Below are 17166 nucleotides of genomic sequence, written 5' to 3'. Positions count from 1 at the left end.
ACATGGTCAGACTGACCTGGCATAGCATCTTTGTTGGTGAGAGTGAAAAGTTGATGGGACAGTATTTGTCAGACTGAAGAAGAACTCAGAAAATCTAATTTCAAAAACTACATAAAGCCAATACCCTAACTCACTTCTGGAAGCTGCTTTTTTGTACACTACTCTAGAAACATCATGCCATTGCCTTATTAAGTGGCAATTACATTGATGGAAAATGAACTCCAAAGGGCATCTATTTCCATTTCTTTTGCTCATTGCCCCATCCCAAGGGCCTAGGACACTGTGTGGCACAGAGTAAGCATTCAAGAAATAGTTGTTCAATTGAATCTAATAAAAATGGTTCAGTTCTTACTGTTTCTTTGGAAGAAAGTTGCTGCATTTAGGGCAGACAATTTCCAAATTTAAAAACCAACAACTCATTTTATTAAAAGCAGAAAACCAATCTTCTGATAAAATATAAAATGCATGTTTTGAGAATATAGTAAATACATTTTTCTGATTCTTGCTCAAGTTAGAGTCACTGGGGGGGAAGCTCAATGCCGTAACAAATTTCAAAATGCACAAATATTAAATGCATAAATTGTGCCTCTTTAGTCACTAAGTATATACACATACTATCACTAAAAACTCAGCTCAAATTTGTGGGCCTGAATGGTATAAGAAAGAGATCTGGCTTCCCAGTGTCCATCAGAGAAAGGGTGATCTTGCTATGCGGGTGCTGATTATTAATCTGGAGGGAAGCAAATACGATGAGGATATACCACTGAGATGCAGTACAATCAAGCCAGTTCCATGAGTGAACAGGGTAGAGAAGTAGGAGCATTGACTGGGAGGTTTTCTTTAATTAAGCATTGATTATAATGAACATGATTATAATAACATAATGATGTAGTAAGTTGCAATTTAGTAAAATAAACATAAAAGAGAGCTATTATCCGCAGCATTTTCCCATCATTCCATGGGACATCAACTGGAATTGAAATGTAGTTTGATATATTACTAATTCTAGAGGACCTTATTTAAGTTATTTACTCTTTTGTGGAAGTAGATTAAATTTGCTAACCACGTGTACTTAAAAATCTTCCTCTCTAGGGGCACCTGGGTGGCTCAGTTGGTTAAGCATCTGACCTCAGCTCTCAGGTCACAATCTCACAGTTTGCGAGTTCAAGCCCCATGTCGGACTCTGTGCTGACAGCTCAGAGCCTGGAGCCTGCTTAGGATTCTGTGTCTCCTTCTCTCTCTGCCCATTCCCCACTCACACTTTGTCTCTCTCTCTCAAAAACAAACATTTAAAAAAAATCTTCCTCTCTAGGAATTCTAACAGATGTTTTATGATAAAGTGCCCCAAACCTTCTTTAAAAGTTTCATGTTTGACACTTAAAACGAGTAACATGCTCACAAATATATTTAATATACATGACCTAAGTTTTACACTTTATAAGGGCAAAGGACAGAGATACCTTTTGGGTGGGGGGGAGAGTCTGGGGGGTGGTTAGGACTGGGCAGCAACAGAAATGTAGGTATCTAAACACTTTTAGTGGGAATTGTCCCCTTTGTTAGTACTATTACCTTAATACTAACACTCCCCTACTTACTCCACTCCCACCTATTCCTCTAACTTCCTCTCCCACCTTTTTCTCCCTCCAATGACACTGGTTTTCTTGTAGATCTTGAGTACACCAAGCACACTCTCACTTTATGGTGTTTCCATTCTTTGCTCTTTGTCTAGAATAATATTCAGTCATTTATCCTCATAGTTTACTCCCTCCCATCCCTGTGTAATTCTAGTCTATCTTCAAATATCACCACATTAGTGAAGGCTTCAGCTACTGCCATATGACAAGTAGCATTATTTCTCACTTTGGATTTCCTGGTTTGACTTTACTATCCTTCAGAGCATGTATCAGTACTGCATATTATGTATTCATTTACTTCTGATCGTTCTTGCCTAAGAATATAAGCTCCATGAGAGTTACAGTCTGTTTTCTCCACTGTATATCCACAGCACCTCAAATGGTGCCTGGGATGTGGTGTCAGCTCATGAAATGCTACTTGGATAAATAAGTGATTGTACACTTAATTTTTTTAAGTGTATTTATTTATTTTGAAAATGAGAGACAGTACAAGCAGGGGAGGGGCAGAGAGAGAGAGAGAGAGAGAGAGAGAGAGAGAATCCTAAGCAGGCTCCACACTGTCAGAGCATAGCCTGATGCAGGGCTCAAACCCATGAACCATGAGCTCATAACCTGAGCTAAAATCCAGAGGTGGACGCTTAACTGGTACCTGCCCCAGGCACCCCAATGATAGTAAACATTAAAGTCAGCCTACTCAGGGGCACCTGGGTGGCTCAGTCAGTTAAGCATCTGACTTCGGCTCAGGTCATGATCTCACGGTTCATGGGTTCGAGACCCACATCGGTTCTGTGCTGACAGCTCAGAGCCTGGAGCCTGTTTCAGATTCTCTCTCTCTCTCTCTCTCTCTGCGCCTCCCCCACTTGTGCTCTGTCTCCCTCTGTCTCAAAAATAAGTAAACATTAAAAAAAAAATTTAAAGTCAGCCTACTCAAACATATTGCACTTCTGAGATAATCTTCAGCTTTGATAGCCATGGTACTACCTGATTCTCCAAGATCTTTCCAATGAAAATATTTCCTTTTAGGCAGTTTTCTAGCATTTCAATGTCTCCTTTGATCATCCTCTCTCCTAAGTTTCAGCATTCAAGTTCAATTTAATGAAGATGTCGAATTAAAGGATAGTCCTACAAGCCATACTAAAGCCATACTAAAGCCTACATAAGTAAATAGAGGTTTTAGGCTGCGATAAAAATAATATAATGTGATTTATTTCTTTTCTAAATTTATATCAATCCTATATTTAAGACTATATCATTGTCAGCTCAGCTGCTAGAGAACTCCCTTGCCTGCAGACCCTAACTATCTATTGCAAAGTTTCTTCTCTAATATTACAACTCCTGCTGTGTTCTCCAAGTATCTGCCTGAACCTTTCCTTGTAATGGTAGCTGTTTGGGGACAGGGAAAGGGAAAAAATTTTTATGGCTCTGTTCTGAATGAATTCTGGCAATCTATCACATTCTCTCTACAGTTCTGCCCAAGCTTGTGTGATGTTTTGTTTTGTTTTGTTCTGTTTTGTTTTGTTTTCCCCTTGATTGCTAGGATGTCAACAGTAACAGTTGATGTTGATCTTAAAGTGCTTTAGGAGTCCATGTATGAAAGACGAAAAAAGAATCTGAATCATGGAAACATGAATGTGATTCCTGATAACTTACTAGCTGAGAGGATTTTAGGAAAACCATTTAACTTCTCTGAAATGGTTTGCTTCATCTGCTAAGTACCAGTCATAATATTTCATAGGAATATTGTGATAATTATATGAAATAATATATGTAAAGTGTCTGGAACATAGTTAATGCTCAATGAATATTGTCTAATTAAGAACAGATCAGTTTGACTAATAAGATTACTAAGTGTCATGAAAATGCAAAGAAAAAAGAGGAAGTGCAAAAGCAAAAGTGATAATAAATGAAAAAAGAAAGGTGATTATAAACTAAGAGAAAGAAGACAAATTCATATATATATTGAAGCCATGAGCAGGAGAGTAGGATCAGGAAGTCAAGAGATTATTTGTATTAGAAAGGACTCAAAAAGTCAAGTATTTTGTGTGATAGCTGCTTTTTTTGAGATTAGAGCATATGAGAACACTGTTCTTAGACACATAATTAATCTACAAAATCAGTTTTGGGAAACATTGAGCAAATGATCATGAATCAATCATATTATTATGGGGCGCCTGGGTGGCTCAGTCGGTTAAGCGTCCGACTTCGGCTCAGGTCATGATCTCACGGTCCGTGGGTTCGAGCCCCGCGTCAGGCTCTGTGCTGACAGCTCAGAGCCTGGAGCCTGTTTCAGATTCTGTGTCTCCTTCTCTCTGTGACCCTCCCCCATTCATGCTCTGTCTCTCTCTGTCTCAAAAATAAATAAAACGTTAAAAAAAAAAATTTTTTTAAATAAAAAAAAAAAAAAATCATATTATTATGAATTATTATATAATCATTATTATGAAAAATCCAGGGGTGCCTGGGTGGCTCAGTCGGTTAAGCGTCCGACTTCAGCCCAGGTCACGATCTCACGGTCCGTGAGTTTGAGCCCCGCGTCGGGCTCTGGGCTGATGGCTCAGAGCCTGGAGCCTGCTTCCGATTCTGTGTCTCCCTCTCTCTCTGACCCTCCCCCGTTCATGCTCTGTCTCTGTCTCAACAGTAAAATAAACGTTTAAAAAAAATTAAAAAAAAAAAGAAAAATCCATACTTATTAAAGTAGAAATGATATAAATAATCACTACACTGGGATAATTATTACTTCCTTGAAGTGTATGTAACATTTTCAAAGGTGGAAAATGCTGTCCTCTCAAGGGCTTAGTAACATATTTTTGAAAATAATTTAAGCAAATTTTTAAATAAAATATTAACTAAGATAGTGCTTTTACAAAAGCAAACAACAAAAAAATCACAATAATTTATTATACCTCTTAAACTTTGTATTAATCTTTCTGAAACTATTCACTGACACCTGGTTACTTTTCCCACCTCTTTTCTTTCCACTGCTCCTTATTACAAAATAAGTTCTGTTTATACTCACTTCTTTTCATTCCTCTAATTGGCCATTCTCACTTTCATCAGCATATGGGAAACTCCTTGGATCCTAACCTAAACACACCCTTCAGGAAGCCTTCCTTGATCTCTCTAGCTGGGACCATCTGCTTTCCCTAACTCTCATGGAACCAACACTCAGGAGCTCCTTCACCAAATACCTATAATACTGTAATTGCTTACTTAGTAGACTCTACCCACAAAGACAACAAATTCTTTGAGGCCAAGGACCACAGCTGCCTTGCTCACACATAGATCACCAGTATCTTGCTCAATAAATATTTTTAAAAATAAACTTGGGTTTAAAAAAAAGGAAGTTAGACAGATATGCTTATAGGATAAGAAATTCTAGGGGCGCCTGGGTGGCTCAGTTGGTTAAGCATCTGATTTTGGCTCAGGTCATGATCTCAACATTCCCTAGTTCGAGCCCCACGTTGGGGTCTGGGCTGACTGTTCAGGGTCTGAAGCCTGTTTCGGATTCTGTGTGTGTTTCTCTGTCTGTCTCTGCCCCTCCCCTGCTTGTGTTCTGTCTCACTCTCTCTCTCTCTCTCTCAAAAATAAATAAACATTAAAAAAATTTAAAAAAAGAAATTCTAATATAGGCACACATTCATTTGTCTACAAATTTGGACGTGTTTTTCATAATGTGATTAAAAACAATTTGTCACCTCAGCTTGCCTTTTCATCAAGTTCGAGGAAGTTTCCCTTAGGAAGTCTGTGGGTTAAGCAGATATGTTATCATGAAAGAATATTTGTTCTGAGCGTGCACAGTCTTTCCAAAAATATCCCTTATGAGTTCATAGGGGAAGACCCAGTCCTTGCTTACTGAAAAACAGTAAGTAACTTCAAATCTGTTACCAGGATATATAGCAACTGAACAAGTCAATAGAGTACAGAATTGATCCGTAAGATTTAAGGGAATGCACCAAATGACAGAGTATTCGTCAGAGTGTTATAAGATTAAGTAGCCTTATCTTGTCCAAAAATATATATTCAGTGTATATGCTGTACAAGGCACTCTACTGGAGCTGTGCAGAATAACTTCCAAAATTTAAATAGAACATAAATACATGCACACATACACATATACACACAGCCATCTATGTTGTCAAGTAGAATGGGATAAATTCCTTAGGAAGTAGATATATTGCCTTATGAGTTCAGACAACAGGATGATCAGTTCTTGCTAAAAATATCAGAATAGATGTATATTCATGAAATGTGTGGCATACAACCTCAGCCTTAATGCGAGAGAGTGATAACAGGACACTACATGAGTGTCTATGAAAAGTGCGACTAAAGTAGAGATTGTGACACAGAAGGTAGGGTATATATTTGGGAAATTTTAACAGTGTGTCAAGTCCATGCAGAAATACAATAAGACATAAAGAAAAGTTTGATCTGATACAGCAACAGTTCTGAATAATGGGTAAGGATTTTGGATGTGGTGAGACCATTTCATCAAAGAAGAAATGTGATTAGATTTCTCAATGAGAGTTTTCCTTTGGAGAACTTTTGTTTCAAAGTAGAAAAAGAATTAGAAATTAACTACAAGATGTTTAAACTGATACTTCTGATACATATCCATGGCTCATTGTAGTGACATGATCAATAAACCAAACCTGTCAAAAATTGGAGGAACATTTGTTAAAATGCACATAAATGTCATCTTTTTTCTTTTTGATAACTACTCATTTAATCAAGACCAATAATAAACAAACATCTTTTTGGGAGGAGTGGAAAATGGGTTAAAATCTCAAGGATAACAACATCAGATACAAACACATCATTATGTCAACTACCTTAGGGATGATTCATGTACCAAAATGGAAAACCAGGATTTATTCTTATCTTCCCTTCTTGCTCATTTGTAATTTCTCTCTCTGACAGTGAGAAACCCTGGCTCCCATCTACTATCAATTCATTTATTGTTCATCTCCCACATGCATGTCAAGGAGTTTCTGAATTAACCTACACCACCATGAGAAATAAATTTCCCAACTTGAGCCCAGTGCTTATGAACAATTCCTTCTGCCTTACCCTTACAATTTCCAGCCAAAACATCATTTTCCAAAGTTCTAGTTTTCAGTGAATATGAATAAGGCTGATACTAACATCTATCTACAGATTTTTGTATGAACGTGAGTTTTCAGAGGAAATGAGGCATTTCAAAAATGGTGGGTGCTTAACAAGGAGGAATGAGAGATCTAGGAACATGCCAAGTTACTAGTTTGAATCATGTTTGGTTGAAGGAAAGAGAACAACTCAGAGTGCTGTAGATAATAAAGAATTTGATTTTATTTTTCTCTCATGGGAAATTCTGGAGATGGTGGTTCTAGTACTGGTACCCTCTATGGAACCAAGCCTCTTTCTTGCTGGTCAGTCACTCAGTTCTCTTTGTCAAGCAACCACATACACCAAAAGGCTGTATCAGCTCCCACCTTCAAGTCATCATTCCAACCAGCAGAACAAGGAAAGGAAAAAGAAGAATGTGACTCTCTGTTTAGGAAAATTCCTAGAATTGCACAAACCACCACCACGTACATCTCATTGGCCAAAACCTCATCATGTGTGCACACCTAGCACCAAGGGATGCCTGGGAATAGAATTTCTATTCTTGTCACCCACAGGATTCTACCTAAAGTTTGAGGAATAGAATACTACTCAAGTACGAACGACAACTGTGGAACATTACTCAGCTAGTTTTGTCCATATACCTAAGTTGTAGGCAATGAAATGTATGAAGAAGAGATGCATGGAACATCTGGGAGAAAATGATATATATTTTTTTCTTTTTTTTAATGTTTATTTATTTTTGAGAGAGAGAGAGAGACAGAGCGTGAATAGGAGAGGGTCAGAGAGAGGGAGACACAGAATCCGAAACAGGCTCCAGGCTCTGAGCTGTCAGTACAGAGCCCAATGCAGGGCTCGAACTCACGGACTGTGAGATCATGACCTGAGCTGAAGTTGGACACTTAACTGACTGAGCCAGCCAGACACACCTATACATATATTTTTTTCTTTTTCTCTTTTCTGGTGGCTAGAATGTAAACAGGATGGCTGAAGCTTGAATAAATAAATTTGTCCATAAGTGAAATTTAAGAATAGAAGGCTACCATGATATCTTCTATGAGACACAAAGACAGAACTATGGGACTCCAGTAGTCAGTCCGTAATTGTCTACTTCCAGACTAGAGAGAGAAATTTCTTCATGAGAGAGAAATTGACTTCTGTCTCTTTTATGCTACTGTTATTTTAAGTTTTCTGTCAAAGAAAAACCTAATTCCAAAAACATACAGAGAAAAACAAATCATCTGTCTCTTTCATTGTAATTTCATCCAAGTTGCTACCATGATAGGTAGGGTTGTTTTGAAAGTTACCAAGGATCAAAGTAGGACTAACTGGTGCTTTTACAAGTAATTAAATGTCATTTCATAGATCGTTTACTGAATTTCTAATCAGTATCTGACACTGTGCTAGGCATCAAGGATATAGTGTAAGCTTAACTATAATGGCCCTGACTTCCTAAAATAAAAGAATAAATATTTCAGGGGCACATGGGTGGCTCAGTGGGTTGAGTGTCTGACTTTGGCTCAGGTCATGGTCTCACAGTTGTTGAGTTTGAGCCCCACATCGAGCTCTATGTTGACAGCTCAGAGCCTGGGGCCTGCTTCAGATTCTGTCTCTCTCTCTGTCTGTCTGTCTCTCTCTCTCTCTCTCAAAAATAAACATTAAGAAAAATTTTAAGAATATTGTAATAAGGCAATTTTACAAAAAGTAAAAAAAAGGTAAACGTATAATTTGGAAAAATTCTATGAAAGAAAGGAAGAGAAAGAACTTTCAGGCAGTCAGAGTTGCCATATGTGGAACTGACTACTTTTATCACTTCTTATTGTTGGTTTTCAGGCACAGACTGAATGACAGCTTGGGAATGTGGTGAATAAAATGTGTAGAAAGCAGCCTCCCTGAAATTGAGAGTCATGCTCAAATTATGATTTGAAATCTTACAGAAATTATTCTCTAAATCCTGAAGTTGTTTAAGGAATAAATTCTAAACGCTCTGTTTTATATGTTATCTTATATATCTCATTAAATGCTTTTGTGTGCTGGTTCATGAGTACCTTGATAGATATTATGGTATTAAAAGGAGTATATTTAATTCCAGATTTATACTTCAGCCCCCTCAGGAGTTAGGATGCCTTTTATCTTTCTCCATGAGATTTGATGCAGGTGTTGCATATATTAGCTGCTTAATGAATATGCATTGCTGAGTTAACTCATCTGGTCTCAAGCTGGTGCTCAATTAAACCTCTAGGAAGCCAGCTAATTCCAAAAAGACATTAGTTACAGGTTCACAATAGAAATTATTTGGGAAATTCAAAGAAAACAGTATAAAAATCTGATAATGTAATTGCCTTATTAACCCTGTAAGGTTTCTTCTTCCATTGAAACTAGCACAATGCCTCACGAACAGCTGATGTGAATGTTTTTTTTTTTTTTTTAACATTCTGCTGCAACATTAGGATGAAGATATATACTGATGTGCTCTTATTAATTCTAAAGTTGGTGCGTTTACTCATTAGATTGGGCAATCTATTCCACATTCTAAAGCTACTTGAAATTTAGGTTGGCAGTCAAAGGTAACTTACAAGTGATCTCTAGGTTTACTTTTAGAAGGGATTTTCATCTTTAAATGCTTCCCTGTAGCATTTCATTCTCTCTCTCTCTCTCTCTCTCTCTCTCTAAATAGTATTGGTTTTTCTCTCCATTACCAATTCAGAATAGTGTAACAATGTGACTTAGTCAACTTATAAAAGAGGTTCTAATGCTTAAAAATAAATTAAGTGACAAAATTATATTAAGAGCTTGAGGGCACCTAACAGTATAGATTTTTCTAAAAGCAACATATAATCTAAATTAAAACTATACCAAGTTTCAAGGAAATCATCGAAGTGTTATTTTCGTCTACAGCCTCTAACAGAGAAATGTGCTGATGAACATTATAGAAGCAACATTAATGGACAGAAACTCGAGATGAAGGTAATTCATTGAAGGAGTGACTGATCTCATAGTGTCTTCCAAAGATCACTAGCTATTTGGGATATATTAGAACCTACATAAATGCGCACATGCACACACACACACACACACACACACACACACACACATGCTCACACAAATGCTTTGTGAATACATCACTTTGGGAAGTGCTGGGTGACAGTGTATAAAGTATTATTGTAACATAAACCTGAGCTTTCTTTGTTTTTGTAAATCATTTCATGTGACTTATTTTTAATGAATCATCCAAACCAAAGCAAGTTGTACTTCATTTTAAGAATTTACCTCGAAGGGCACCTGGGTGGCTCCCTCGGTTGAAAGTCTGACTTTGGTTCAGGTCATGATCTCGTGGTTTGTGGGTTCCAGCCCCGCGACGGGCTCTGTGCTGACAGTTCATAGCCTGGAGCCTGCTTCAGATTCTGAGTCTCCCTCTCTCTCTGCCCCTCCCCCATTTGTGCTTTGTCTCTCTCAAAAATAAATGTTAAAAAAAAAATTTTAAATAAATAAATAAATAAGAATTTACCTCTATTTTATGAATTTTAGTTATTGGTTAAAGATGATGATGATAATAATAATAATAATAATAATAATAATTAATAATGCCTACCTGATATAGTTTATATAACTTCTAAGTTAGGAAATATATGCAATGACCAAGAATAGTTTTTGATAAATTACACATAAAAATGATCATCATAGCTATTATGTACTTTACTTTTATGTTCATGTCTCTTTAGATTATATATTTAAACATATTTAGATAAACATATAAAAAGATAATTCTGGAATAATATGGTTTTTTTTTCCCTTTTGTTATGCTTTATGGTAAATTTAACTTTCAAGAGACAAAGGAAATCCCATGATTGTTATGCAAGTGCCAGAACACATGTGTCCCCCAGGCACACATACTGCTCATGTAGTTTCAACAACAACTATGTACAAACTAGAGGAGAAACCTCCTGCTCTTAGAAGCACATCCTATACCACGGTTCTCAGTATTTTTATTCCCAAGTTTGATGAAAGGTACAAAAACTCTCACCAATATTTCTGGTCTCTGATACAGAAGAGTATGTATTTGAATTGATATGTATGTGGTTGGAGCAGAGATTTAAGTGGTGATGGTATAAGTACAATTTAAAAGGACTTCATATTTGATTCTGATAAGTTGTCCAAGTATATTAAAAGGCTATAGAATTATAGAGCCATGACTTGATAAATCCATTCTAAATTGATCATGATGGCCTTTTTAATACCCAAAAGTTATGACTTGTCTTTCCGTAAAATACGATTAGATTTACACTGAATCAGGAAGTAATAGGATATAAGAAAAAACAGCTATTTAAGCAAGTTTTTTTATTAAAAATAAGGTTCATATAGGGGTGATCTCGGCCAAAAAAAAGTGGCACAATGTATAAAGTATAAATTTAGCACATAGTTTTGAAAATGACTTTTCATGTTTAATTCAGAGAAAAAGAATGAGGGGGTTCTGGTCAATAGGGAGAAAAGTCTAAAGGGAAAAAGAGCAGCCATTTAGAGACATTGTGAAGGAAAAATATAATGGCCTTGAACCATTTGAGGAAAAAATGAACTTAGCCCTTAAAAACCAAAATGGACTCAGGAAATTGAGAGCTTAAAAGGAATTTTTTTTCATGAAATGACTATAGCTGCGCATAATAACATTATTCTGATAAATGAACCAACTGCAGATTCCCACAAATAGTTCTTAACAAGAATCAACTTATGTTAATTCTATATTCACAGTTCCACTGAATTTTGCACTTTAAAAGTAGTAGGAATATGTTACTTAGGAAGACTTGATTTAGGACATTAAAGCTCTGGGAAGCTTAATCAATAGAGAAGATTCATCTATAAGGAATTTAAACTCCAGCTAAGAAATAAAATACCTATCACTGAAGAAAGATAATAATTATAAAGAAAATCTCACCCTTTGCCAAATGCTTATTAATCACCTCAAGATTTCAAGACCCAGATAAATGTCCTTCTCTGTGAAATTTCCTTTTATTTTCAGAGTGGAATTACTTATTCTTCTAATGTTTAACATTCTTTAAAAGACTAGAATCATTCAGTCAGTATTTATCAACAGCTGTGTGGCACACAGTATATTGTGTTGGAGACATAAACAAACAACAAAAGAAATCTGCCTTAAGAAACCTGAATCCCGGGGCGCCTGGGTGGCTCAATCAGTTAAGCATCTGACTTTGGCTAACATCATGATCTCAGAGTTTGTGCATGTGAGCCCCACATCGGGCTCTATGCTGACAGCTCAGAGCCTGGAGCCTGCTTCAGATTCTGTGTCTCCCTCTCTCTCTGCCCTCTCCTGCTCATGCTCTGTCTCTCTATGGCTCTCAAAAAATAAATAAACATTAAAAAAAAGTTTAAAAAAAGGCAATGAGAAATTCTACATGTAAATATATTAATCTGAATATATTTTAATGAACACAAAAATAATTGTTCAAAAATGCACAACTACCTGATATTGTTTAGTAATTCAAGGAAAAAAGGTATGAAGGGGAAATATTAAGAGATTATTAAACTTTTCTATATAAAATCTGCATTGTTTAAATAGTAAAAACAAGTATAAATTACTTTGTTTAATGAATAATTTACTACCAAGAGAAGTAATATATAAATGGCAATCATATTTTTAAAATCTATCACTCTGGTACATTAAACATATTTAAAGAAGTCTCTTCATAATTACTGCATTTAACTAGTTTTAAAATGCTTACACATTCCAAAATTCTATTGATAATATTTCAGCATCATGTAGATCTTTAGCTGAAAACAAACCATTTAAAAACATCTGTACTCCCAGAGCAATCAGTCATTAACAAACCACATACTCACTTACACAAACAATCCTATTTCAATTAGTAAAAAATAGTCATTATTAGGAAAAAGCCCATAGTAATCTGATGCCAGTTTTAAATTTTAATTAATATGAAAAGCCTTCTTATGAATATGGAAAATAAATTTGTGTGCCATTTTTGGAAATGGAATTATTTTAATTTAAATTAACTAACAATGCATTGTATTTCTAGTATCTATTATATCTTCCAAAGAAATCACTGTATGGATCTGAATTATTTATCAGTATTAAAGAAATTGTTTTTATGATAAACTCATGTACAGTATTTTATGGCTATAAAGTATCAGTGGGCCAATAAACACAGTGGGCCAAATCACACCAGTGATTATAGGTTTCCTAAAAGTATAAACATTGTACTGTTCCATGTGTTTATCTAGTAAAGTATCACTCTACTTAAAATTGCATGCATTGATAATATTGATGACCTCCTAGTACTGTAAATGGAAATTTCCCTACTCCCATGGAAAAAGCTCACATTAGGAAATTTGCTCCTATGATTAGTTTCATTTTCCATTATCAAATTTTCCCTCTCCACTGGGTAACCTCATCCGTATGCAAACATTCTTATGTCCCTATTAAAAAAGAAAAATAAAAAAGCAAAAATAAGAAATTTCCCCATTATCCTGCATGCCTCTAGACACTACCCCATCTCTCTCTTCTGCTTTCAGATAAACTTTCAAAGTTTTTATAAATTCTGCCTCCACTCCTCATCTCATAATTTCTATTCTAAGCACTCTCCCTGGGCTTCTCTCACCATTGCACTGAGATCACAGTTTCACAAATGACTTCCCAGTGGTTATTGACATTGCTTCCTTTGCTTATTCTATCCTGACCTGCACTCTTAGCATCACTGTTTCCCCTTCCCTTTCCTCAATTTTGCTTTCTGCATACTTGTTCTTAGTATCCTTCCCTGATTTCCACTCATCTGTTTTCTTAAATACGAAGATTTACTTCTGTGTCTGTCCCTTTTTGTGGGTCACCTCCTCAAGTTCTGTGGCTCTAAACACCATATTTGTGCCAATAACTCCCAAATCTATGAATTCAATTACTACCTGTCCCAAGAACTCTGGATTCATGTATTCGTATCTGCTTTCTTTTATGCCCACTGGGATATGTAATATGCAAACTTAATGAGGCTAAAACAAAACCTGTGATACCCACCAACAACCTTCCACCTACACTGAGCTACTCTTCCCTCCATCATATCCTTCCATAGCTCTGGGGAAGCAAGCAGCATTATAATCAAATAAATTACTCTTCTGTCCCCTCTTCCTCCATTCCACCAGCAAATCATGATAGCTTTACCTCGGAACAAATCTCAATGCCTACCTCATCTCTCCATCTCTTCTTCTCCCATCCTAGCCAGGTCATTATTCTCCATCTCTTTAGTATTGCTCCCTTGTAACCAATTTTCCTTGGAGTAACCTAGATGCTCTTTTAAAGACAGATCATGGTGACTATAGTTAACAATACTATACTGTATAGTTAAGTACTACTAGAGAGTAGATCTTTTTTTTTCAATATATGAAATTTATTGTCAAATTGGTTTCCATACAACACCCAGTGCTCATCCCAAAAGGTGCCCTCTGCAATACCCATCACCCATCCTCCCCTCCCTCCCACCCCCCATCAACCATCAGTTTGTTCTCAGTTTTTAAGAGTCTCTTATGCTTTGGCTCTACTAGAGAGTAGATCTTAAATGTTCTCACCACCAAAAAAGAAAGAAAGAAAGAAAGAGAAAAGAAAACAGAAAAAAAAAGAAAAAAGAAACAACAAAAAGAAGAAAAAGGAGCCATGTGAAATGACAAATGTATTAACTATCTTACTGTGATAATTATTTCTAAATATATACATATATCAAGTCATCACATTGTACACCCTCAACCTACAACAATGCTATAAGTCACCTACAATGCAATAAAGCCAGTGGGGGGAAAGTAAAAGATCAAATTAGGTCACTTTCTTGCTCAAAACTCTCCAATCACTTTCCTTTCCACTTTCAATAAAATCTAAAATCTTTTCTGTAGTTTACGGTCTAGCTTCTTTGATCTCAACTCTGACTACTGTCCTCCAGCTGTATCATCTCTTCTTTTTCATGAGCATGTCAAGTGGGTCATCATTTTAAAGCTTTCTCAATAATTAGCTTGCTGCCTGGAAGGCTTTGCTCTTAATCTTCAAATCTATCTTCTTGGAATTCTGAATGTAGCTTTAATACAATCTTCTCAGTAATGACTTTCTAGCACAAACATACGAAACGACCACTTCCTCACTTTCTATCATACCATCTTATACACATTTTATGCACATCTAATGTATCACTTTATTATTCATATTTTTAAATTTCTAAATTATTGTCCTTATTATTTTCCATATTAGAACATAATTTCAAGGGTGGAGACCTTGTCAGCCTTTTTTTTATTTTATCTCTAGCGCCTAGGACACAGCCTGGAAGTTAGTAATAGTAAATAAATATTAGTTAAGTAAATAAAGGAATTAAATGAGAATGCACCTGGAGGTTAAACAAGAAAATGTATGATCTCTGATCTTAGTGTCAAGGCATTTTTTTAACCTCTTTTCCCTGCTCTATTTTAACCATTCCTTGGATCAATTATATATCTAAAATATCCATCTATCTTCTCTCCCTTTCCATCTCCTTCTCCCCCCTCCCTCTCCCTTTGACTCTCTCTTGGCTAAACACAAGTATATGGATTGATCCCACCAAAAAATGCCTGTCAATATGTCAGAATAACAAAAAACAAACAAATAAGTCACATTATGTCACAGTTGGATTTTTGCTTAAAAAGTAGCAATTAGTAATCTTTGGCAGCTGGTAATTTTAAAATCAGGATCACAGCCTCAGAATGCAAACTTTGGGGGCTGAATGCGTGAGGTCTGTGATCTGAGTGCAACAGTGATTTGCAACACCTATGAGCTTTCCAAAGTCCTGCCCTGGACACGTTGCCTCCTCAGCCACTAGGTTTGAGATTGAGTTATTATTTTTTAACTGGTTTCTCTTTAAACAAGAGAAATTTATATCACAGATAAGCGGTTATTCTCTTCCTAGTATCCTAATATTTCAGTACCTGACCGCCTCATAATGATCAGAAGAGGTAACAACACACTGCATATAAAGTGTCTGCCAGCTAAAGGAGAGGAGGACCAATCTCAGATTATACTGGAAGAATAAAGGGAAATCACTGCATATGAAACGCATGGTTATTATCTCATTCAGGATACACAACAACGTGATAAGGTAGGTAATAATGGTACTTTTTGAACACATGGAGGAATGTGTTTAGTGAACAAGTAACTTGCACAAGAACATTGTAAAAAGCAATAATGTAGATATCAAGCCCACGCCTTTCAAACATGAATGTTCTTTCTGTAGGGATAAAATGAAATAGCAATACTTACATATTTACTTCTGAATAAACATTTTGCAGTGTTCCATTTTAAGCCTGCTGGAAGTGAGAGAGATATATACTATATTATATATGATACATTACCATTAGTATTTGTCTAAAATTTTAAAAGCCTATTACTCATTATCTTTTGCAGGGAAAAACTCTTGTTTTTATTTTTGTTTTTAAACACTGATTTCATGTTCCTGCTTATCTTGACAATATTTTGTCCACATGAATTAACATTTTAAATAAGAAATTTGCAAGCATATGTATAACTATTTCTTCTAAATTAAAAGTGCAGCTTTGATTCAAAAACCAACTCCCCCCTCACCCTCTATTCCTAAATACTTCATGGATGAATATCAAATGCTTACAGAAAGTCAATTATGCTACAACAACTAAAGAGCAAGTTCGTACATTTTTATGTTTAATGATAAAGATGGTGATACACAGGACAGATACAGTATTAGTAAAGGGCATTTTTGTATTATGTATTTAGATGTTATGATGAATGTATTTATATATCTCTGTGCTGCTTATTAAGTATCTTTTGACTCCAAGCTTGGCAATTTCAGATAAATAAATTCATATAAGGATATAATTACTGGGTGTAAAATAATTATACTACTGATTTTATCAGGAAATAAGTTATGTATTTTAAATGAATAGAAGAAATTATTTATGCCAATGCAAACTAATGATGGTTATTTCTGAATGATAGGATATTTTTTTATTCCTTAGATTTTCTACATTTTCTAAAATGACAATACATTGTTTCTTTATTCAGAAATTAACACTGCTATAAATATCTGTTTGTAGTAGTAGTATTTAACATACCTAACTTTATTGTAACTATCTAAATTAATATTAAATAAAAACTTTCAAAGTTTATTTTTGATAGAAACTTAGGTAATTAGTTAAATGCCCATTTTATATAAAACTTACTTTGAAAAAGTGTTCATTTTCAAGGTGGAATAGATGAATCTTCCACTTAAAAAGAATATGCCATTTTAAATATAAACACAGTAAATGAATGTATATCATAAATTATATATACATAATTATTTTATGTAGTAATGAATATACTAGAAAGCCTTAAAAAATAATGCAAAACAAAACAAAGCTAATATTTAACATTTGTCTTGAAGCCATT

Source organism: Panthera leo, chromosome B1, assembly GCF_018350215.1.
Source record: "Panthera leo isolate Ple1 chromosome B1, P.leo_Ple1_pat1.1, whole genome shotgun sequence".
In the NCBI taxonomy this organism is placed as follows: Eukaryota; Metazoa; Chordata; class Mammalia; order Carnivora; family Felidae; genus Panthera; species Panthera leo.
The sequence above is the reverse complement of the archived record's forward strand: the minus strand, read 5'-3'. Positions refer to the sequence as shown.